Source organism: Pelophylax lessonae (genome assembly GCF_965119305.1).
Source record: "Pelophylax lessonae genome assembly, chromosome: 11".
NCBI classification, from domain to species: domain Eukaryota; kingdom Metazoa; phylum Chordata; class Amphibia; order Anura; family Ranidae; genus Pelophylax; species Pelophylax lessonae.
This window is the reverse complement of record NC_138778.1, coordinates 79,905,770-79,929,428: the sequence shown is the minus strand read 5'-3', so window position 1 is coordinate 79,929,428 and position 23,659 is coordinate 79,905,770. Positions and strand designations below refer to the sequence as shown.

Here is a 23,659-nt window from a genome sequence, read left to right as displayed (position 1 = left end):
CCGTTCAAAGCCAGCGACCGTAAAGCAGGATGGAAGATCGGACCCTGAGACAGGAGATCTTCCCGCAGAGGCAGACGCCACGGAGGCGCCACTGCCAGGTGAACAACGTCGGCGTACCAGGACCGGCGTGGCCAGTCCGGAGCCACCAGAATCACCAGGCGCGGTTCCGAGACCAATCTGCGGAAGAACCGGGATAGTAACTGAATCGGAGGAAAGGCATACATCAGATGATACCGATGCCAAGGGGCTACCAACGCATCCAAGGCGTCCGCCAACGGATCGCGCGTTCTTGCCACGAACCTTTCCACCTTTTGATTTAGCCGGGATGCGAACAGATCCACATCCGGGGATCCCCACCTCGCACACAGCATTTGAAAGACCTCCGGGTGTAGGGACCATTCCCCCTGGTCCAGGGTCTGGCGACTCAGATAGTCGGCCTGACAATTCTCCACACCCGGAATGTGAACTGTCGAGATCGCCGCGACATGAGCCTCGGCCCAAGACAGAATGTCGGTCACCTCCCGGGCCGCCCGAGCACTCCTGGTGCCCCCTTGGTGGTTGATGTAAGCCACCGTGGTATCATTGTCCGTCTGTACCCGGACAGGACGGCCCCGAAGACGGCCCGACCACTGGAAGAGACAGAGCTTTATCGCTCGCAGTTCCAGCAACTTTTAATCGGGAGGGAGGACTCTTCCTCCGACCAAGTGCCCTGGGCAGACAGGTTGCCCAGGACTCCACCCCAGCCCGACAGGCTGGCATCCGTGGTAATCACCGTCCACACCAACTGACGGAAGGACTTGCCTTCCGCCACCGACGGGGACTGGAGCCACCACAGAAGAGCCAATCTGGTCTGATGACTCAAGGAGACACACAGATCCAGGGACTGAGGCAGTCTGTCCCACCTGGCCAGGATCTCCGCTTGGAGAGCCCACGTGTGAAACTGAGCAAAGGGTATTGCCTCGAAGGCCGATACCATCAACCCCAGGCCCCGCATACAGGTCCTGAGTGACGAGGACGGGTTGTCCCTGAGGGACCTGAGCTTGTCCTGCAAAATCCGGAACTTGTCCTCCGGCAAGAACACCTTTGCCTGAGCAGAGTCCAGAATCATTCCCAGGTAGGGAAGACGAAGCGATGGAGACAACGTCGATTTTTGAACGTTGATGGTCCATCCGAACTCCTGGAGCATCTGCACCGTGGTGGAAAGATCGCGCACAAGGTCCTGGCTGGCACGTGATCTCAGAAGTAGATCGTCCAGGTAACCCAAGACCGCAATGCCCTGAGCCCTCAGCAGGCCCAGAACCGGCGCCAACACTTTGGTAAACACCCTTGGTGCCGAAGCGAGACCGAAAGGTACGCATCCTTCAGATCTATCGAGGCCAGGAATTCCCCTGGACTCAAGGAAGCCACCACCGAACGGAGAGACTCCATACGAAACTTCCGAACACGCACAAAGCGGTTCAGCGCTTTCAGGTCCAGAATAGGACGCACTTTGCCCTCCTTTCTGGGAACAGTGAACAGATTGGAATAAAACCCCCGAAACCTGTCCCGATGAGGCACCGGGACAATCACTCCCTGAGCAAGAGGGTCCTGCACCGCTTGATGCAAGTCCTGCAGACGCCCCGGAAGCAGATCTGTCCGCCGGCCGGGAAAGGAATTTGATCTTGTATCCCGATCGAATGATTTCCAGAACCCACCAGTCCGATATCTGGAGCAGCCAAGGTTGAAGGAAACCGCGCAAACGTCCCCCCACCCCTGAAATGGGTGAGGGCGCCCCTTCAGGCAGAGACGGACTGACCCGCCGAGCCGGCATTGCCGGACTTCTGCTTACCCGCCCAGGGCTTCTGACTGCCCTGGGTCTTGAAGGGCTTGCCCTTGGATTGGTTCTGAAAGGCACGAAAGGACCCCTGATTGGATCTAGGCGCAGAACCCCACTTGCCTCGAAAGGACTTGTTCTTCAGGTTCTGGGGCAGCATAGTGCTCTTGCCCCCCGTGACGCCTTTCACCAGGGTGTCCAACGCCTCGCCAAAAAGGCGAGAGCCAGCATAGGGAAAATAAGCAACTGTTTTCCGTGAGGACTGTTCAGCCGACCAGCTCTTCAGCCATATCAGTCGCCGGTTAAGCACCGCGACACTAGAGAGGCGAGCCACTAAGGGGGCCTCATTCAAGGCCGCATCACACAGATACATGACTCCTTGGTGGATCTGATCCACCATTTCCAGCCGGGCAGGCGGAACGCCATCAGACACGAGATTGCTCCTAAGCATCTTAGTCCAATCAGCCACCGCCTGAGCCACCAGAACGGACGCGAAAACGGGTTTGAGCAACGAACCCACCACCGTATAGGAATGGCGAGCTAGAGACTCCAACCGTCAGTCCGTGGGATCCTGGAAAACCGGGGTATCCTCAGTAGGAACCAAGGTAGCCTTGTTTAACACGGCCACAGCGTGATCCACTTGTGAAGGCACACAGCATCGTGATTCCGTAGCCGGTGCAAAAGGATAAAGCAATTTGAACCGACTAGGTACCAGGAATGGACGTTTCAACGTGCGCCACATTTTATTAACAGTGTAATGAAACTCCGCTGGGCAGGGAAAAACCTGCGCCGACTTGCGGGTCCTGAGCGTCCCAAATGAGGACACGACGCCCGGAGGACAGCGCTCATCCTCTAAATGTAAGGTTTCTTTAACAGAAACGATTAATTCATCCACGGTCGCCCGTTCTTCAGGTGACCCTGGGGAGGAGGTATCAACCCCCTCCATCTCAGCCTCCCCCTCAGACGCCGGGGGGTCCAAGGATGAGCAGGACCCTGAAAAGGGCACGCTCGCAGCAGCAGCCATATCCCCATCTGAATCAGGAGAGAGACAATCTGGGCCTCTTTTTTGCAGCACGTTCAGACATCAGCATTTCCATATTAGACACCAAAGTCGCCACCACAGCAGCCAAATCGGGTCGCAGAAGGGCCACAGGAGAACTGGGGACCCCCACTAAAGGGGGAACTTGCTTTCCTGAGAATCCATTGCTCAAAGTTCACAGAAAAAACAGTGCAATAAAATGTGTACTGCCCCTTTTAGATTTAGATCGCTGCGGAAAGCGCAGCCCACCGCTACAGCTACAGTGACAAAGACCCCCAAAAGGAGAAGAGAAAACTGAGCCAGAAGCGATAATACAGAGGAATATTGAGAGCGATAACCTGCAGAGCCCACAGAGTGTTGCCACCGATGTCCTGCTGCATAGGCTGAACTTAAAGACTTTCAGACCTAGGGAAAATGGCTGCCCCATAGGATTGCATTGGAGGCTTCAAGAAAATGGCCGCCGAACATGCGGTCGGACCGATTGTTCTACACCCACAAAAATGGCGGCGGATGGCGCCAAAACAGCATGCAGTATGGCCCACAGAGAAGCTTACCATGCCTGCCCAAATCAAAGATGGCGGACCGCGCGAGTTCACTCCGCTGCGGTCGCCACACAACGTCTGCACCCCCAACAATGCACCGAAGTGACACAGGGAAGGGGACCCCCACACATACAGAATCTGCACAAGCGATCCCAGCAGGGGCCGCATCAGGGAGTCACACAGGCACAGACATGGGGGACACACAGCAACACAGACTGCCACCCCAGACAGAGGCCCCACACAGAAGTACTTACCTGTACCAGATGGCGTGGGAAGCCTCTATGCACGGAAAACCGCTGTCCTCACCTGACTGGGAGTGCCGTGAGCCAGGGACATTACACTGCAGCACCGCAGATGTGTCCTGTGAGGTAGCCACCTCACGGCTGCATCCCTGCAGCGAACAGGGATGGGTCGTTCGTAATGCCAGGGCGAACCATAGCTGAACGCTCTATGGCGGGCTGGGGGTCCATCTGACCCTTCTGCCCTGGGAAACCAGGGCGGTCAGTCCAAATCCCAGCACCGCATGATCCATCTTCATCCGAAGAGAAGACTAACACTAGAAGCTGACAAAATAAACAGCTAGTAAAGTAAGAAAAAAACTGACATTTTCAAAGAAAATCAAATAAAAGAATAGGAAGGCTGAGACTGAAGCCCCAGCACAGGGAAGCCTGACTACTCCTGACGCTAGGCAGATTAAAACTGAGTTGGGAGTGGTTATGCAGGGGGGGATTGACCAGATGGGACAGCCCCCATGGGTGTATATATGCTAATGCGTTTTGTCTTTAGACTAAGTCTATATGCCTAGCTACTCCTGGGGATGGGAAGTCAATACCCAACAGTGATGACTTAGAGGAGGCGGCGACTGTCGGAGGACATAAGAGAAATAAATGTTTTTATACAAAAAATAATATTTTTGTGAAAAAAAATAACTTGGATGTTAAGCTCCATTGTTAGAAAAAAAAAAATTCTTTGAAACAAATATTTTATGAATGGGTCATGAATAAGGTCATTAAACCACTTGCCTACCAGGCCTATATTTGACACTTGGTGTTTACAAGCTAAAATAATTTTTTTGCTAGAAAACTACTTAGAAACCCCAATTATATATATATATATATATATATATATATATATATATATATATATATATATATATAGACAACAGTCCATCCAGTTCAACCTATGATGTGTGTGTGTGTTTGCTTTTAACCGTACATTGTATACCCCTGCATGTTGTGGTCTCTAAGGTGACCATCTTAACAGTTTTTTGAAACTATCAATGCTCCCTGCTGATACGACTGCTTGTGGAAGAGAATTCCACATACTTACCGCTCTTACAGTGAAGAACCCCTTACGCATTTTAAAGTTAAACCGCCTTTCCTCTAGTTTTAGTGAGTGGCCACGTGTCTTATTGTATTCCCTTACTCTGAATAGTTTGTTCCTTATGCCAGGGTCGCCAGTACAGTATTTGTACATTGATATCATATCCCCCCTCAATCTTCTCTTCTCCAGAGAGAATAGGTTCAGTGCTTGTAGCCTTTCCTCATAGCCGATGTCCTCCATTCCCCTAATTATTTTTGTTGCCCTTCTCTGGACTTTCTCCAGTTCCAGCACATCCTTCCTGAGGATCGGTGCCCAGAACTGGACAGCATACTCCAGATGTGGCCGGACCAGAGTCTTGTAGAGTGGGAGAATAATCTCTTTATTTCTGGAGTTAATCCCCTTTTTTTATACATCCCAGTATTCTGTTGGCTTTACTTGCAGCGGCTTGGCATTGCATGCCACTGCCAAGCCTGTTGTCTACCAGTACCCCCAAGTCTTTTTCCATCTTAGACTCACCCAGAGGTTCCCCCCCTAGTGAGTAGCTTGCTTTCTGGTTTTTGGCCCCCAAGTGCATTACTTTACATTTTTCAACATTAAACCTCATCTGCCATGTAGTTGCCCACCCCGTTATTTTGTTCAGGTCTGCTTGTAAGGTTTCCACATCCTGCATAGAAGATATTGGCATGCCTAGTTTAGTATCATCTGCAAATACCGAGATTGTACTAGATATCCCCTCCTCTAGATCATTTATGAATAAATTAAACAGGATTGGTCCCAGGACCGAACCCTGGGGGACCCCGTTTTCCACACCCGCCCAATCCGAGTACTCCCCATTAATCACCACCCTCTGGACTCTCCCCTGGAGCCAGTTCTCTATCCAGGTACTCACCTTATGGTCCATACCTACCTTCCTTAGTTTGTACAGTAAGCGTTTGTGGGGAACGGTGTCAAATGCCTTTGCAAAGTCCAGATACACCACATCCACCGGCTTACCTTTATCTAGGTGGCAGCTCACTTCATCGTAGAAGGTTAATAGATTGGTTTGGCAAGAACGATTTTTCATAAATCCATGCTGACTGCTACTAATAATACAGTTTTCATTACTAAAGTCTTGTATATGGTCCCTTAATATCGCCTCCAAAATCTTGCAGACTACAGATGTTAGGCTGACCGGCCTATAGTTCCCCGGGATACACCTCGGCCCCTTTTTAAATATTGGTACCACGTTGGCTTTTTTCCAATCAGCTGGCACCATACCCATCTGTAAACTATCCTTAAAGATCAAGAATAAGGGTCTGGCTGAGCTCTTTAAGAACCCTCGGGTGCAAGCCATCCGGTCCCGGTGATTTATTTATGTTAAGTTTCTCTAGTTTAGTTCTAAGTCTATCTTCTGTTAGCCATGGCGGCACTTCCTGAGGTGTGTTGTTTAGTTCGGCCTTACAAGCTAGGTTCGTGTAGCCCCCCGATTCCTTTGTGAAGACTGAAGAGAAGAAATGATTTAACACTTCCGCCTTTTCTTTGTCCTCAGTGGCCATATTACCTTTGTCATCTTTTATGGGGCCAATGTGTTCTGGCCTCGCTTTCTTACTGTTTATATACTTAAAGAACTTCTTGGGGTTCTTTTTACTCTCCTACGCTATATGTCTCTCGTGTTCTATTTTAGCTGCCCTGATTTCGCCTTTACATTTCTTATTACACTCTTTGTAATGATTAAATGCTGCCAATGACCCCTCAGTCTTGTATTTTATGAAGGCCTTTTCTTTAGCACTAATATGCATTTTTATGTTGGAGTTTAGCCACCCAGGGTTTAATTTTGCTCTTTTAAATGTATTTCCCTTTGGATTGCACTGGTCAATCCCCTTGTTAAGTATGCTCTTGAAGCACTCCCATTTTTCCTCCGTGTTCTTTGTTCCCAGGGTTCTATCCCAATTGATATTTTCTAGCAGCGAGCGCAGTTTTGGGAAATTGGCTCTTTTGAAATTCAGCGTCCTTATATTACCCCTCTGCTTCCTATAACTGTAATTAATACTGAAACTTATTGACCTATGGTCACTGTTTCCTAAGTTGTCCCGTATTTCTATATCCGTGATCAGGTCTGAATTGTTGGTAATCAGCAGGTCAAGTACCGCATCTTTTCTCGTCGGTGCATTCACCATCTGACCCATGAAATTGTCCTGCAAAACATTTAGGAACTGCCTAGCCTTGGCTGAGTGTGCGGTTCCTTCTGCCCAGTCTATATCAGGATAATTAAAGTCCCCCATTATAATGACATTTCCCATCCTTGCTGCCAATCCTATCTGTAAAATGAGGTCCGCCTCCCCCTCCTCCCTCAGGTTGGGGGGCCTATAGCATACGCCCAATATTACCTTCCCCACCGTGCCTTCCCTTTGAAGCTCTACCCATAGGGATTCTGCCTCGTCCATAGCTCCATTATTAATATCATCCCTCATATTTACCTGTAAACTGTTCTTAATATACAGACATACCCCTCCCCCTTTTTTACCTTCCTATCTCTGCGATAAAGGGAATACCCCTGAATGGACGCCATCCAATCATGAGAGCTGTCAAACCAAGTCTCAGTTATCCCCACAAAATCTAAGTCCTCCTCAAACATCATCAGCTTCAGCTCTCCCATCTTGTTGGCCAGGCTTCTGGCATTGGTATACAAACCTCTTAATTTTGACCGGTTACATATATCCTCATTTAATGTTTTTAGGCTGCTCTCTTGATTTTTCCCCATACCGACCCTGGGTATAGGAGCTCCGAACACCCTACCGCTAATGCCCCCATTACTGCCCTCTGAAACTTGCTTACCGCTGGCTAATTCTACATCTGTACCCTCCCCTCCATTCCCTAGTTTAAAAGCCCCTCTAACTTTTTGGCCATCTTCTCACCCAGTACGGCTGCACCCACCCCATTTAGGTGCAATCCGTCCCTACCAAAGAGCCGGTGGCCGACTGAGAAGTCGGCCCAGTTCTCCAGGAACCCGAAACCCTCCTTACTACACCAGCTCCTCAGCCACTCGTTAACTTCCCTAATCTACCGCGGCCTCTCTGGTGTGGCTCGAGGTACAGGTAGTATTTCGGAAAATACTACCTTGGAGGTCCTTCTCCTCAACTTAGCGCCTAAGTCCCTGAAATCGTTTAGGACTCTCCATCTTTCTCTGCCTAGGTCATTGGTACCCACGTGTACCATGACAGCTGGGTCTTCCCCAGCCCCACCCAATAATCTGTCCACCCGATCGGCGATGTGCCGAACCCGAGCGTCCGGCAAACAACAGACTGTTCGGCACACACGGTCTTTGTCACAGATTACACTATCTGTCCTTCTTATAATGGAGTCCCCTACCACCAGCACCTGTCTTTCCTTTCCCTTTCTCCCGGCCTCACTGGAGGAGTTCTTCCCCTGGCAGCTAGGGGCGTCGCTCTGCTCCAGCAATGCTGGTCCCTGACTGGTTTCCCCAACATCACACAATGGGGCGTATCTGTTGGGGTGCTCCAGTCCAGGATCAGCCTCCTTGCCTTGTTCCCTTCTACCCCTCCTAACTGTCACCCCTCTACTCTGCTCTGATGCCTACACCTCCGATACTCCGCCCACCTCTGTGCAGACCCCTGCCTGCACCCGACTGGTACGATCCTGGCTCTCCTCCGGTATGGACATTCGTCTCAGTGTTGCCAGCTACTTTCCTAGATTCAGGACATGAGCTTCCAGGGAAGCAACGTGCATACATTTTGCGCATTTGTATTCGCCCTCGATCACATGTCCGAGGAACGCATACATATCACAAGATGTACACCGAGTCGCATCTCCACACCCGCCGGGCATTGTACCTACTATCTAATCTAATGGGGATTCAGTAATTTAAGTCTATCCTATGTGGCTATTTCCTGGCTTCCTAACTCTACCTTCTCATCCTCTGGTACTCCGTTTCACTCACTTGACACTCAGTTGCTCAACACTCACAATCTCACAGCCCGGTCAGTCACACAACACTCCCAGCCGCACCACCCAGTCAGTCGCACCCACTCTGTTGCCCAACACTCGCAGACACACAGCCCGGTCAGTCGCACAACACTTCACAGACACACAGCCCGGTCAGTCACTCAGGCAGTCACAGGTACTCCCAGACACTCAGGCAGTCACAGGTACTCCCAGACACTCAGGCAGTCACAGGTACTCCCAGACACTCAGGCAGTCACAGGTACTCCCAGACACTCAGGCAGTCACAGGTACTCCCAGACACTCAGGCAGTCACAGGTACTCCCAGACACTCAGGCAGTCACAGGTACTCCCAGACACTCAGGCAGTCACAGGTACTCCCAGACACTCAGGCAGTCACAGGTACTCCCAGACACTCAGGCAGTCACAGGTACTCCCAGACACTCAGGCAGTCACAGGTACTCCCAGACACTCAGGCAGTCACAGGTACTCCCAGACACTCAGGCAGTCACAGGTACTCCCAGACACTCAGGCAGTCACAGGTACTCCCAGACACTCAGGCAGTCACAGGTACTCCCAGACACTCAGGCAGTCACAGGTACTCCCAGACACTCAGGCAGTCACAGGTACTCCCAGCCACTCAGGCAGTCACAGGTACTCCCAGCCACTCAGGCAGTCACAGGTACTCCCAGCCACTCAGGCAGTCACAGGTACTCCCAGCCACTCAGGCAGTCACAGGTACTCCCAGCCACTCAGGCAGTCACAGGTACTCCCAGCCACTCAGGCAGTCACAGGTACTCCCAGCCACTCAGGCAGTCACAGGTACTCCCAGCCACTCAGGCAGTCACAGGTACTCCCAGCCACTCAGGCAGTCACAGGTACTCCCAGCCACTCAGGCAGTCACAGGTACTCCCAGCCACTCAGGTAGTAACAGGTACTCCCAGCCACTCAGGTAGTAACAGGTACTCCCAGCCACTCAGGTAGTAACAGGTACTCCCAGCCACTCAGGTAGTAACAGGTACTCCCAGCCACTCAGGTAGTAACAGGTACTCCCAGCCACTCAGGTACTACACTACACTATACCGTCAGTCAGTGTTCAACCTCAGTCACCAGTCTTACTTACCTAATGTGTGTCCCTTTAAGCCTGTCACTTGCAGTTCCTCCCTCTCCCTCAGTCGGTCAGTCTCCTCTCTGCACCCGCCTCCCTCGGTCACTTCCCAGCTAGTCTCCTCTGCTCCTCTCTGTGGGAGGGGGGGGGGGTTCCCCGCACCGCTCGCCGCAAGGGGGATTCACTGCCGCCCGCAACAAGGGAGGGAGGGGGGGTTACCGCACCGCTCGCCGCCCTCCTTTACCTGGGGGGGGGGTTCAAGCACCCGCCGCCGCAGCAAGGGAGGGGGGGTTACCGCACCGCTCGCCGCCCGCTTTAGTTCGGAGGGGGGTTCTAGCACAGGACGCCGCAGCTTCTACTGGGGGGGTACTCCCACACACCGATCTGCAACACGTGCTCCTCTCACACGCACGGCAACTGATCCCACGCTCTCCGATCTCTGATCCCCTGCTCTGCAGCGCCACCTGGGGAGGGTTCCCATTTAATAGAAGTACTTAAGGTGTACACCAAAAAACAAATTTCCTGTGCTGGAATCAAATTGGACTTTTCCAAATTTAGGAGCCATCCCAAGCTCTTGAGGTGGGACTGGGTCTCGTGTAGGTTTGCCGACTTCCAACTTCTGGAGTCTGCGAAGAGCAAGAGGTCGTCCAGAAAAGGGACAATGGAGATCTCCTTCAACCTCAGTGGTTCCAGCGTGTCTGCCATTACTTTTGTGAACACTCTGGGTGAAAAAGACAGACCGAAGGGAAGAGCCCTGAACTGCAAATGCCAAACTGATTTCCCCAAGTTGACAGCGAGAAACTTTTGATACGGCTGAGCAATTGGGATGTGCAAATAAGCATCCCTCAGGTCTAATGACGTAATGAAATGCCCTGGGGACAGAAACAGTCCAATCACAGCCGTCATGTAATGTAAATAGAGCCGTTGTAACGGCTTCGATCTCTTCTCCTCCTGACAGATCCTGTCAGTGAGGAGAAGAAGAGAGGATCGGTGCTGCTGCGGGGGTGATCAGTGAGTATTTCTAATTACTCACTGATCACAGGGGGGGGTCTGTGCTGGTAATCAGAACATTGATTACCAGTGCAGCCCTGGGGGGGAGGGGTGCCACTAAGCCACCAGGGATGCCCACCCATGACCACCAGGGATGCCCACTATGGCCACCAGGGATGGCAAGCAGGGCTCAGAGAGCCCCCCAGTGCCCTCCCTATCAGTGTTGCCCACCAATGCCATCTATCAGTGCCGCCCACCAGTGCCCATTATTGCCCACCAGTGCTGCCTATCAGTGCCCATCAGTGCCCCCATCAGTGCCGATCAGTGCCACCCATCAGTGCCGATCAGTGCCACCCATCAGTGCCCATCAGTGCCGCCAATCAGTGCCCATCAGTGCCGCCAATCAGTGCCCATCAGTGCCGCCAATCAGTGCCCATCAGTGCCGCCAATCAGTGCCCATCAGTGCCGCCAATCAGTGCCCATCAGTGCCGCCAATCAGTGCCCATCAGTGCCGCCAATCAGTGCCCATCAGTGCCGCCAATCAGTGCCCATCAGTGCCGCCAATCAGTGCCCATCAGTGCCGCCAATCAGTGCCCATCAGTGCTGCCTATCAGTGCCCATCAGTGCTGCCTATCAGTGCCCATCAGTGCTGCCTATCAGTGCCCATCAGCGCTGCCTATCAGTGCCCACCAATGCTGCATATCAGTGCTATCTATCAGTGCCACATATCAGTGCTACCTATCAGTGCCCATCACTGCCACCCCATCAGTGTCTCCTCATCAGTGCCTGTCAGTGCGGCATCATCAGTGCTCATCAGTGCAGGAAAAAACATCTATTTACAAAATTTTATAACCTAAACAAAAAAACTTTTTTTTTTTTTCAAACTTTTCAGTCTTTTTTTATTTGTGCACCAAAAAAGAAAAAAACTGACGGTGATCAAATACCATCAAAAGAAAGCTCTATTTGTGGGGGAAAAAATTACACAAATTTGGTTTAGGTACAGCGTTGCATGACCGCGCAATTGTCATTCAAATTAGAATCATTCAAAATTTGCCAGAGGGTTTCTTTACCAAAAAGATGTGAGAATAGAAGCTCCAGACTTCCTGTTCCCTGGGGACTAGGGATAAAACTTCCTGCTTCATCAGCTTCTATAAAAAGGGACATCATTGCAGAAGCTCTCTTTTCGTTTCTTGGGAGAGGAGTGACAAAAAACCTACTCTGAGGAGTTTCCGAGAACTCCAGTTTGTAGCCCCGGGCGATGATGTTCCTGACAAATGGACTTGAGGTTATTTGCTCCCATTGTGGAAGGAAAATTCGATAACCTTCCCCCCACCAGGAGGAGGCCATCATTTAATCTTGGCAGCTTGATCCAGAGGTCTACAGAGCACGCCGTCTCTTACTTTACCTCTGTGAGAGGACCAATGCATAGTCTTCTGATCCTGCTCTCTACCCCTTTGGGACGGAGGAAAAGGACGAACATTTTTCTTGAGAGGCGGTTTCTTCTTAGAAGGGAAGGCTTTCTTCCTATCCGCCGTTCTATCCAGAACCGATTCCAGATCTGGCCCAAACAGGAAATCTCCTAAAAAAGGAATTCCGCACAATTTGGTCTTGGAAGCCGAGCCACCTGACAAAGTCTTGAGCCAAATAGCGCGTCTGGCCGAGTTGACCAGTGCCGAGGACCTTGCAGACATTTTTATTGATTCTGCAGAGGCATGGGCCATATACTTGACTGCTTCAAACAGTAATGGGAAGGACTCGAGTAAATCTTTTACTCGATATCCTTGCTTCCACATGCCCTTTAAGATGTTCCAACCAGCACTCCAGATTCCTGGCAACCACAGTGGACGCTATAGCTGGCTTAATGAGGTGGAATCCCATTCCTTCTTAAGGAGAGAATCAACTTTTCTGTCCATTGCATTCCTAAGACGCCCATATCCTCAAACGCCAAATGTGTGTGACGAGGGACTTGAGAAAAGGCTGTGTCTACCTGGGCCTTTTATTCCACACATGGGCCCCACCACCTTCGAAGGGGAACCTTCTCCTAAGAGTTTTAGAGAAAAAAACTCAGGATCTTTCCACTTTTTTTTTTTAATTGTCTCTGATAGAACCTTATGTACTGGGAATACCCTGTGTTTAGATTCATCCAGAGCCTGATACATTCTATCATGCACGGAGAGCTGAGCTTTTTCCTCCTGGATCTTCAGGGTAGTATAGATTGCTTTAAGCAAATCATCCACTTCTTCTAAAGACAATTTATATTTAGAAGCTCTGGAAATCTTTTCTTCCTCCACATCCAAATTCTTAAGGGAAAGAAGTGTACTTGCCCCTTCTCCCTCTGAGTCACTGGCCCCTGCCCACTTTGAGGTGGATGCCAAGGAGCTGGAAAAAGTACTTTGCTGGAAGTCTGTTTGTGTTGCTGGCACTTAAATTAACAAGGAACGAACTAAACTTAAAAGTATCCGTTACCTCTTTCATGGAAAAGAACAAATCCTTACATTGTTCTGAAGATTCCTCTTTAACGAGGTCTGCTACATAAGCTTTACACAGTGGCTTTGGCTAAGAGTCTCTCAGGGGGGTTTTACAAGCAGGACACTTAATTTGTACTGAGGGAGACCCCTTAGATTTAACTGTGGACTTAACCTAAAATCAGGACAAACAAAAATCCAACAGTCACCTAACAGCTGTGAATAGAAAATTAACAGTGAACAGACATCCATCACCTGTACAAGCAAACACTATACAACAGAAAACCCCCCAGCCTAAGTTGTAAGACCGAGACCGGTAGTCACAGCACTTACAGCTAGGGATGCACCGATCCGATATTCGGATTGGATATCGGCACCGATATGGCCATTATAGCTGGATCGGGGATCAGTAACATTGACCGATCCGGTTTTTGCTTAGAAACGGCTCAGCTATCCCTTACTTGGTGCAGTAATAGTACGAGATGGGAGCCGCTACTTCCTGTATAGTCCCGGCTCACAGGCGGAGTGATATCAGATGCACTCCGCCTGTGAATGGAGGAGCCGTACACATGAAGCAGCGGCTTTGCTCTGTACTGCAGTAGCTTGCTTTGTGTGTAGCTCCGGATCGGTTTTGGTATCGGTATTTTTCCAAAAAAAGTCGGATCGGTGCATCCCTACTTACAGCGCAGGACTCCCACGGGAGGAACATCAATACACAACAAAAAAGGCCAATAGTGAAGATAGAGGCACCACTATACCCCTCTTACCTTGGCCTGGCCGGTGCTCATGGCGCCTGCTTCCGCCGATGCTGCAGCCCTCTCCTCCATGTCGTTAGAGTGTGCAACAAAAAAACAGACAGAATCTCTGTGTATTCAAAATTTCCCGCTTCCAGCACCCCCTAACTGCGAGACTGGAAGCGGAAGCACCGACCATTCGACCTTACCCCTGCGGTTCAGCGGCCGGAACCACGGACGCCACGCCCCCCGCCGGAATTCCCACCTACAGGAAACAACGCACTCGCCGGCCAGGACCCAGGACTGACACGCGGGGCAGCCGAAACAACAGCTCCCCGCCTGGACCGCCTAGCCAGCCCAAACCTGCAAAACCTGGGCACATAGGCTAGACCCCTAATGCGGCAATACTTCCTTGAGCTGGAAGGGCCGGGGACCCCGGAGGACCCCCTTCTCCTAGTGGGGTGCTGAGATGGTCATCAAAGAGAAAAAAGCCTAGGAGGTAAGCATACCCTTTCTCCACCTAGAGAGAGCACAGCCCCCCTAGCTGGTTCCTGCAGCGCTTCCACCATGGCGGAGAAAACACAATAACTGAAGGCATGATGGAAGAGGAGGGATTTAAAGACTGCATTGTTTCCTGGGAATTGGGTGGAGCTATGCTCTCTCCAGGTGCTGTCCTGAAAGGTGATTTGTGAAAAATAGTCAGAAATAGGGGCGTGGTTCGTCAATGGCTCCGTGAGATGCCGAGCAGTGAGGAGCTCTGCTTGGTGGAGGAGAGCGCTGTGCAGTGAGTGAGTAGGCTCTCCCTTCCCTCCCCCGCTAGGTGCAGAGCGGGGCCCGAGGCTCACAGAGGACGGTAATGGGGAAATCCAGGCTCGGGGAGCCATAAAGCAGCGGTGGTGGCAAGGAAGCAGGCGGTCATACGCTGAATGTGCGGGACCCTGCCTCAGAGTGAGAGAGGTACAGCATAGGGTGAAAGACCGTGCGGGTCGGCGCGGGGCTGAGGGGCTGTGGAGGAGGAGAGCCGGGGGTCGAGTGCCAGCTGGGACAGTAGATGCGGAGGTCGCTGGTCTCCCCTGTATATATGACTCAAGCAGCCAGCCCGGAGCAGAAACAAGCCCTAGAGAGAAGGACAGACATTACCTCATATTTTCTGAGACACACAGTGGCATTACGAAGCACTGTTGGGACCAAGGCATCACAGAAACGCCAAACAAACTCAGGAATGGCAGTTCAGCAGAAAGGGCCCAAAGGTACAAACACTCACTCAATCTATTGGGGTCTCTACTGGAGGGAAGAAGCCTTTAGTAATAGATATATCGCAGGAACAAAGGACGAAGAGCCCAAAGAGTCCCTGACTATGCCGCAACAGCCCCAAATAACATCAACAGCGGAGTGGGGTGAGTTTGTAAAGCTGATCCCGACGAAACAGGATATCCAAGATATGGCTGCAGCAATCGTGAGTGACATTAAATGGAAATATGTGGTTTAAAACAAAAAGTTGACCAAATTGAAGGCAGATTGGTGAATACAGAGTCAGTACAATGTGATTTTGAAGCCAGAATCTCTGAATTAGAAAGTTCACGAGCGCAGCTGCAAAAACAAGTCACCTGGTTGCGGCTGCAGCAGGATGATGGCGAGAACCGCAGCCGGAGGAATAATATTCGACTGCGGGGCTTGCCTGAATCCGTAAAAGGACCCAGAGCTCAGAACCACGGTAGTGGGTATTTTGAATGGTGTGTTGGAGAGACCCCAAATGGAAAAAATGGAAATTGACAGAGTGCACAGGGTTAAAGCGCCCCGAAGGACGGTAACAGAACTAATCCCAGATGTCCTGATTAGGATTCACCTGTTTTCACTTAAAGAAGACATAATGAGACAAGCATGGGCAAAAGGGCAGATTGAGTATGAAGGTTCTCAGCTGAAACTGTTGCCAGATCTTTCACGGGGAACCCTAAAGATGAGAGCCGCAATTAAACCCCTCCTAGAGGTCATAAGAAAAGTTGGAGCAACCTATTTTTGGGGACACCCCTTCCATTTGAAAGTGGTGAAAGACAGAGAAACGTTCTTATTGAAATGGCCAGACCAGCTCCCCGGGCTCTTTACATTTTTGGGGTGCGCCCGATCCATGTGAGTGACTGGATAGATGTCCTAGGAAACTCCGTGAACTATTACATGAATTAAGTCATACAACATGGGTGAAATTTGGAGCAGATAGGTGTGGGAGCAAAACAGATGCTCAGGACAAGGAGACATTAATACAATGAACCTAAAAGTGCTGCACACAGGTTCCTGGCCTATTCCATGTTTTTTTTTTTTTTTTTGTATTTATTTTTCTGGTTTTTCCCATGCGTTTTTTTTTTCCTTTTGTTTGTTTCTGGGGTTCTCCCTATCTCCTCTTCTCCCTCTCTTTCTGGGAGGGGGGAAAGTTAAGATGTGTGGAGGTCCCTGGTATCCCCACACCCGCCTCGAACATTTGCTTTGTCAAGATATGGGCGTTTTTTTCTGCATTTTTTTCTGTTTTACTTCTTATATGTCCTTACTATCTGAGTCACCCTCGAAGGGGAAGGGGGGGGGGGTTACTTTTAGTGTGATTTGTGTTATTTTTTCATGTTTTTCTTATGGGGGATTTGTGGTGTGCGTTTTTGGATTTTTTTTTTTTTTTCACAGGAAAGTTGGATATTATATATTTGTATCTGTAGAAATCAACTATAACTTCACAAGGTGTTTTTTTTTTATATATATATATAAATGTTTTTTTTTTTGTTTCTGTTCGTGCCCCCGCCAGCCATGGAGGGCCGGAGCACGATCTTAAGGGTTAAGAGGGAAGGGGGCACTGAGGTAGAGGTAATTTGAGAGCGTTCCCTCACTTCGTGCGGGACACGCTTAAGACATAAAAAAGCAGATATGGGAGACTTAATAATACCGAATTTAAATCACTATTAGGGTGTATACAGGGGATATAGTGACTCAGGGAATAGTTATGGTTAATAGCAACTAGAAGTGAGTAAGAAAGATCCTCCCAGGACCTAGCGTAAGTCTGAAGGGTTAAGATGGAGTTGAGGGTAGATGTTTTGCAGAAGGGGGGGGTGAGGGGGCCCCGGGGCCCTCAGGAAGGGAGATGGGAGAAGGGGGAGGGGAATGCATAGAGTGATAGGAGTAGAAGGCACAAGCAAGGGATCTGACCATGTAGCAATCAAGTCCCCTTTATCTGCGACCTGGCTCGGGGTAGTTTGACTAGATTGGGAGGCGTAAGAGGGGGTCTCTGGGGCGGGGGGGGAGTAGGACATTGACATTATGTGAAGGGAGGCGATCGTCCGCCGAGTTAGAGCTCCTCTAGCTGGACACTTTAAATTTATAGTTTTACTGTCTGCCAGTGATAAGATAGGGACTACATCCTTACCACCACGGTAGGGGTGAGAGGGAGTAGAGCCCATTTTCTTAGCTCCAATTTTTGGAGCCCAGCCTTTTCTTTTTTCTTCCCTCTTGTGTTCTTGAAGGAGAGTGTCCAAGTACAGTGGCATGCTCGCGGGGTTTTGGGAACCACGGCCCCCTCAGTAGATAGTGCCTGGTTGCGCTGGTTTAGATAACCATTAGGAGTAGTGGGTATTAAACAGTATATACATACTTGTGTGGGTGAAGGGGGGTTTCTTTTCTTGTCAAATTTTTTTTTTTATTTTCCCGCATAGGTTGTGTGGCCGTAGGGGGCAGGGGACCGTTCCACAATGGTGGCTGGAGGTGGGGCGACCCAGCGGGGGGGCAGCAGGTTGTAAGATTACGACCTATAATGTGAGGGGACTATCAACCCCACAGAAGCGTAGGAGACTTCTGGGGGATCTAAAACGAGATGCTACACAAATAGCTTTCATTCAGGAGACCTACTTCCGCAAAGATGCAGTACCAAAATGGTACAATAAAGACTTTCCATGGGTTTACCACGCTACATCCCCTATTGCTAAATCAAAGGGTGTGAGCATTTTAATATCAAGTGCTATGAATTGGACCCTGAAAGAAGAATTGGCTGACCCAATGGGTAGGTTCGTGTTGGTGAAGGTGTGGATAGGACGGGTCGAGGTAACCCTCGTAAATGTCTATTTTCCCAACTATGAGCATGTAATGTTTTTACAGAAAATGATTCCAGTTGTCTTGGAATTCCGGGAAGGGCACTTAGTGATGGGAGGTGACTTTAATTATGCCCCAGAACCTCTGTTGGATACCTCCAAAAGAAGCTCATATATGTCATTTGCTAAATTACGAAGGCTACAAAAAGAGATCTCCCTCCTGGGCCTCATCGACCCATGGAGGTTGATGCACCCAGGGGAGAGAAATTACACTTTCTATTCTCCAATCCACAAGGCATATAGTAGGGTAGACAGAATCCTGGTTACCCAGGCAGACCTGCCATTAGTGACAGACTCAGATATCGGAGATTTTTCAATCTCTGACCATTTTCCGGTGTATGCGAGTATAGAGTGGGAATCAAAAAACTGTAGTCCAAGATCATGGCGCATAAATGAGGCCTTATTACAATCCTCGGAAATGGAGGGGAAGATAGATGAGGCGTTACATAACTACTTTTTGGAAAATACATCGGAGTCGCTCTCACCTTCCACTATCTGGGAAGCGCACAAGTGCGTGATAAGAGGGGTTCTGATACAGTTGGGTGCACAGCGTAAAAGAGAGCGAGAGGCGAAAATTAAAGAATATCTAACTAAAATTGAACATCTGAGTAGACAGCATAAGAGAACGCTTGCGGAAGTTCACTTGATCCCTCTCATGCGGGTAAGAGAGGAATTGAATCAGATACTTTTCCAAAAGACAGTACGAAATATGTTATGGTTGAAAAGACACCTGTATGAATACGCAAATAAACCAGGGGCGATGCTGGCACGAGCATTGAGGGGCCCAAAAAGACGAACTCAAATTTTACATCTTAGAAATACAAAAGGTGGGGAGGTTCACACTTCAGCTGACATAGCAGAAGAGTTCTGCTCTTTCTATCGGTCACTATATAACCTACCGGAAATAGGGAGCAAGAAAAGTCCAGAAAAGGGGAAGCAGATAGAGGAGTATTTACGAGACTCGGGCATGCGTACACTTTCAGAAGACCAAGTACTGACTTTGGAAGGCGAGATATCGGGGGAAGAGCTGGCCGCTGCGATTTCACAGACCAAGGCACATAAGGCACCTGGCCCAGATGGCTTTACTTTAAGTTATTACAAGAAATTTGAGGAGCGTTTAAAGAACCCCCTACTATCACATTTCAATGAAGTGGGAAGAAGAGCGGCGTTCCCGTTGGATTCTTTACGGGCGCATATTACTCTAATACTTAAGGAGGAGAAGGACCCCCTGTGTTGTGGCAGCTATCGCCCGATATCTTTGATAAATGTAGACACGAAACTATACGCAAGAATATTAGCAAATCGGCTCTTACCACATATGGCAGACTTGGTCCATTTCGACCAAGTGGGCTGTATTCCTACCCGGGAGGCCCGGGACAATACAATCCGAGCCATAGATTTAATACATCGGGCACGTACATCACAGAAGAAGATGGTTCTCTTCGCAGCAGATGCGGAAAAGGCCTTTGACAGGGTGGCGTGGGATTTTATCCGGGCCACCCTGTCATACATAGGCCTGGGACCACAAATGCTGCAATTTATACTGGCACTTTATACGGTCCCTACGGCTACGGTTAGGGTAAATGAATGGAGGTCGAGTTACTTCCCTATCTCTAATGGCACACGGCAGGGGTGCCCTCTATCCCCGCTTATATTTGTGTTGTGTCTGGAACCCCTATTCGGAGTTCTCCGGATATAGCGGGAATCCAAAGCGGGGGGGGGGAACACCACAAGGTGGCCGCGTTTGCGGATGACCTGCTGTTTTTTGCTACTAACCCTTCTCTTTCATTACCAAATATTCTAGACGCCCTGAAAACATACAGTGGGTTCTCTAATTATAAAATGAATGTAACTAAATAAGCGGCACTCAACATATCGTTATCTGACCAAGAAGAGAGAGCACTTCGAACAACGTTCCCATTTCAATGGGCCTCAGATACGCTGAAATACTTAGGGATACAGTTAACGGCAGATCCCGCGGATCTCTATAGAAAGAATTACCTTCCGCTTGTAGGAAAGATTAAAGCAGATCTTAGAATATGGCAGCTGTTGGCAGTGACGTGGTTTTGGCGCTGTAGCGTTATTAAAATGAATGTGTTACCCCGTATTTTGTATTTAATGCAGACAATTCCAATAGCAGTTCCAAAAGAATTCTTTCAATCAATCAAGGGCATACTCCGCGCCTATATTTGGGCAAACAAATCCCCGAGAATTAAGATGCAGACGTTGGCCTTACCCAAAGTAAGAGGTGGGATGGGATTACCAGATATCCTGAGATATTACAGGGAGGTCCATATAGTAAGGGTGGTAGACTGGCACTGCAATAAACTTACCAAACGATGGGTGGATTTAGAGAATGAGGAATCAGGTCAGCTAACCCCCCCCAGCCCCATGGTCGGTGTTCGAATCAAAAGACGCTATTCTCAAACATCCTACAGTGGGAGCGACTATAAAAGAAACTAAGAGAATTCAGTCGCATTGGAGGGTAGCCCCGGGTATATCTCCGATGACACCGATCTTGGGGAACCCGGATTTTCCCCCGGGGTGTATAAATGCCAGACTCCGTAGGTGGGCTCAGAATGGTAAAAGGCGCCTAGGTGATATATGGCAAAATGGGCCTATGCCCTCCCTAGAAGAACTTGGGACAGGTGCAGGAGAATCGCTAGATTATTTCAGCCTTTATCAGTTGTATAATTATATTAGATCAGTTCGGCAGAAAGGGTATGCACCACGAGAGCTAACGGATCTGGAAAATATGTGTAGAACAGGTAACGCGACGGGCCATTTGATCTCAAGGTTCTATACACAATTGTCAGAAGATGAGGGAGACCAACAATTGCCGTTTATCCAAAAATGGGAGCAGGAGTTAAACACTGTGTGGTCAAAAGAGCAGATAAAGAAGATCCTGAGATTAGTTCACCAATCGTCACTAGATTGTAAGATCCAAGAGACAGGGTATAAAATTCTAACCAGATGGTATAGAGTCCCATCACTATTACACAGAATAAAAAAAGGCGGTCTCAGGAAAATGCTGGCGGTGTGGATTGGAGGATGGAAATATGGTACATATTTTTTGGGGATGTAAAAGAGTGCGGCCATTTTGGAATAAGTTAGCAGTGGCTATAAAACATATAGCCAACGTGGATATACTAGAGGACCCTGCGTTGTGCTTGCTGCATTTGACAGGAAGCTCAGTGCGGAGCTACAGGAAGTCCCTGACTCTGCGTCTGTTGAATGCAGCAAGGGCATGCATACCTATTTTCTGGAAACAGATAGTGATCCCAACGTGGTGTGGGAAGGTCAACGAGATTTTTAAGATGGAAGAACTGTCCGCCATATTGGGAAATTCAGAGGATCAAGTTGAGATGGAGACCCTGGGTGCAATACTTGGAAGCCAATTCTTCTTAAAGGGAGTTTAAGAGAGGGTCACCCTGGGCGGAGCCTGGTCCAGGCTGCGGTGGGACGGTCCCCATACCCCTTCTGGCGTACGGTAATATAGTATGGAATACAACTTCATACGAAGAAATGTTGGGAATGAGTGCATAAAAGTATAAAAACTTTCTTTTTTTTTTCTGTGTTTTGTTTTTTTGTTTTTGTTTAATTGGGGGGAGGAGGGAGGGGGAGGTAAGGGGGGTGGGGTTTGGTCAGATCATGACAATGTTTGTTTGAAATGTATGTATATATAAAAAATCACCAATAAAGATATAAAATTAAAAAAAAAAAAAAAAAGTCAGAAATAAAGAATACATGGCTTTCCAAGTAGGTATTGTGTAATACTAAACTAGATGGGCAACACTGAGATGACCTCCAAAAACAGAATAATTTTACAGGTGGAGGCCATGGAAATGTTTTTCCCTACTCCTCTTTTCTGACCATTTTTCACTAGTTTTGCATTTTGCGAGGGTCAGTGTCACTACTGGTAGCATGAAGTGATACCTGGACACTATAGAGCTTGCACAGGCATTCCAACTCCTCCAGGATGGCACATCAATACGTGCCATTGCCAAAAGGTTTGCGGTGTCTCCCAGCATAGTCTCAAGAGCATGGAGAAGATGCCAGGAGACAGGTAGTTACTCTAGGAGATCTGGGCAGGGTCATAGAAGGTCCTTAATCCATCAGCAGGACCAGTATTTGCTCCTTTGTGCAAGGAGGAACAGGATGACGGCCCAGAAATGAGGACTGCATCTGGGAGAGGCTGAACCCGAGATGAAAGCTGCTTGGAGCAGAGGTAAGGACAACCGTTTTACTGATCACGGAGTATGAATTACAAGGAGAAAAATTAAGGAAGAATGATGGGGAGTCCTTAACCTTTTCTGCTATAAAATTATTTTTCCTGAGGGGAGAAGTCCAAGGCGGAGCTTATCACTAGTACGCTGCCATGGATGCACCAGGAAAAGGGAATGCCTTGAGAAATCAGTGTACTCACGCCCCTAGCGTAGGAGGAGTAGGTTTACTGTATAGTCTTTATTCAACTTCAATTACTATGTAACTATATATGTAACACCCAGGAAGATAGTCCACACAAACACAAACGGGCACTGAGCAACCGGAAGTGCCATTTATGGGCTGGTTAAAATTGTACATTGTTCACAGCTGGATCCAAAAGAACTGGCCTGCACAGTATAGTCGACCGCACCGTGTAGTAGTCAATAACAAAAGTGGAGTTAAAATACCAAGCACTTGGATGAGTTTGCCTTGTTAGGAGGAGAACTCGTAGGCAGAAACATAGTGTAAGTAGGTGACCAAGGTAACATCAGCACGTCTACACAAAGTCAGATGGCTTGTCGGCGTTTCAATGCTTCCTCCTGAAGAGTTCCCCTCTATCCAGCCATTGTGACACCAGAGCAGGCTTTTGACAAAAATGAGCCTCGTCTTTAGCCACTACAAGGAGGCAAGCAGGGTAGAGCATTGCATATTGTAGGTCCAAACTGAGGAGCACCTCTTTGCTTTTTGACCTTGGCAGAAAAATACGGAAACAGTGAAACCTTTGAGTTGTCAGTTACGAGTGCGTCGCCCAAGTTTCTAGCTTTGGAGAGGATGGCATCTCGATCCTTGTATAACTGAGCATTTTAGAAAAGAATGGGCGAAGAAGGTTACTGGGCTCTTTCCACAAACAACATTGGAAAGGATGCCTTTTCTCCTAAGAATGTGAGAAGCCATTGCTAGATAAAGGCCTTGGGGTTTTTCCCCTTGCAATACATACAAGCAAATGCAAAAAAAAAAAAAAACATCCAGGAAAATCCCAACGTAGTGGTGACTCTCCCATACAGGCCCCCATGCAGGTCCTCAAATTAACCTCCCCTGCCTACTTCTGATTTCCTGCTGTCTGCTTAGCATAGATTTTATCTTATTTCTTCCCTAACCATCAGGGAACCTTGACTCGCCCCTCCAAGGTGACCACGTCCCTCACCGGTGGCAGATCACAACCACCTCAGAGTAGATGGGGTCTCGGTCTAACCCTGCCATATCTTTTGAAACTTTTTAAAGCATCCTCTGTTCATGTATGTTGCCTTATAGAATGGCAACACCTTGTTCACAAGTGTCTTCCAGTACACTAATGATGGTGCCTCTGCCTTCCTCCAGTGCAG

General features: G+C 49.0%; 1 protein-coding gene across 1 annotated transcript in view; it reads right to left on the bottom strand.

Annotated features, from left to right (window-relative positions):
• Nucleotides 1-23,659, bottom strand: part of COASY (Coenzyme A synthase) — a 634,994-nt gene that overhangs the window by 608,607 nt on the left and 2,728 nt on the right. The window lies entirely within an intron of this gene.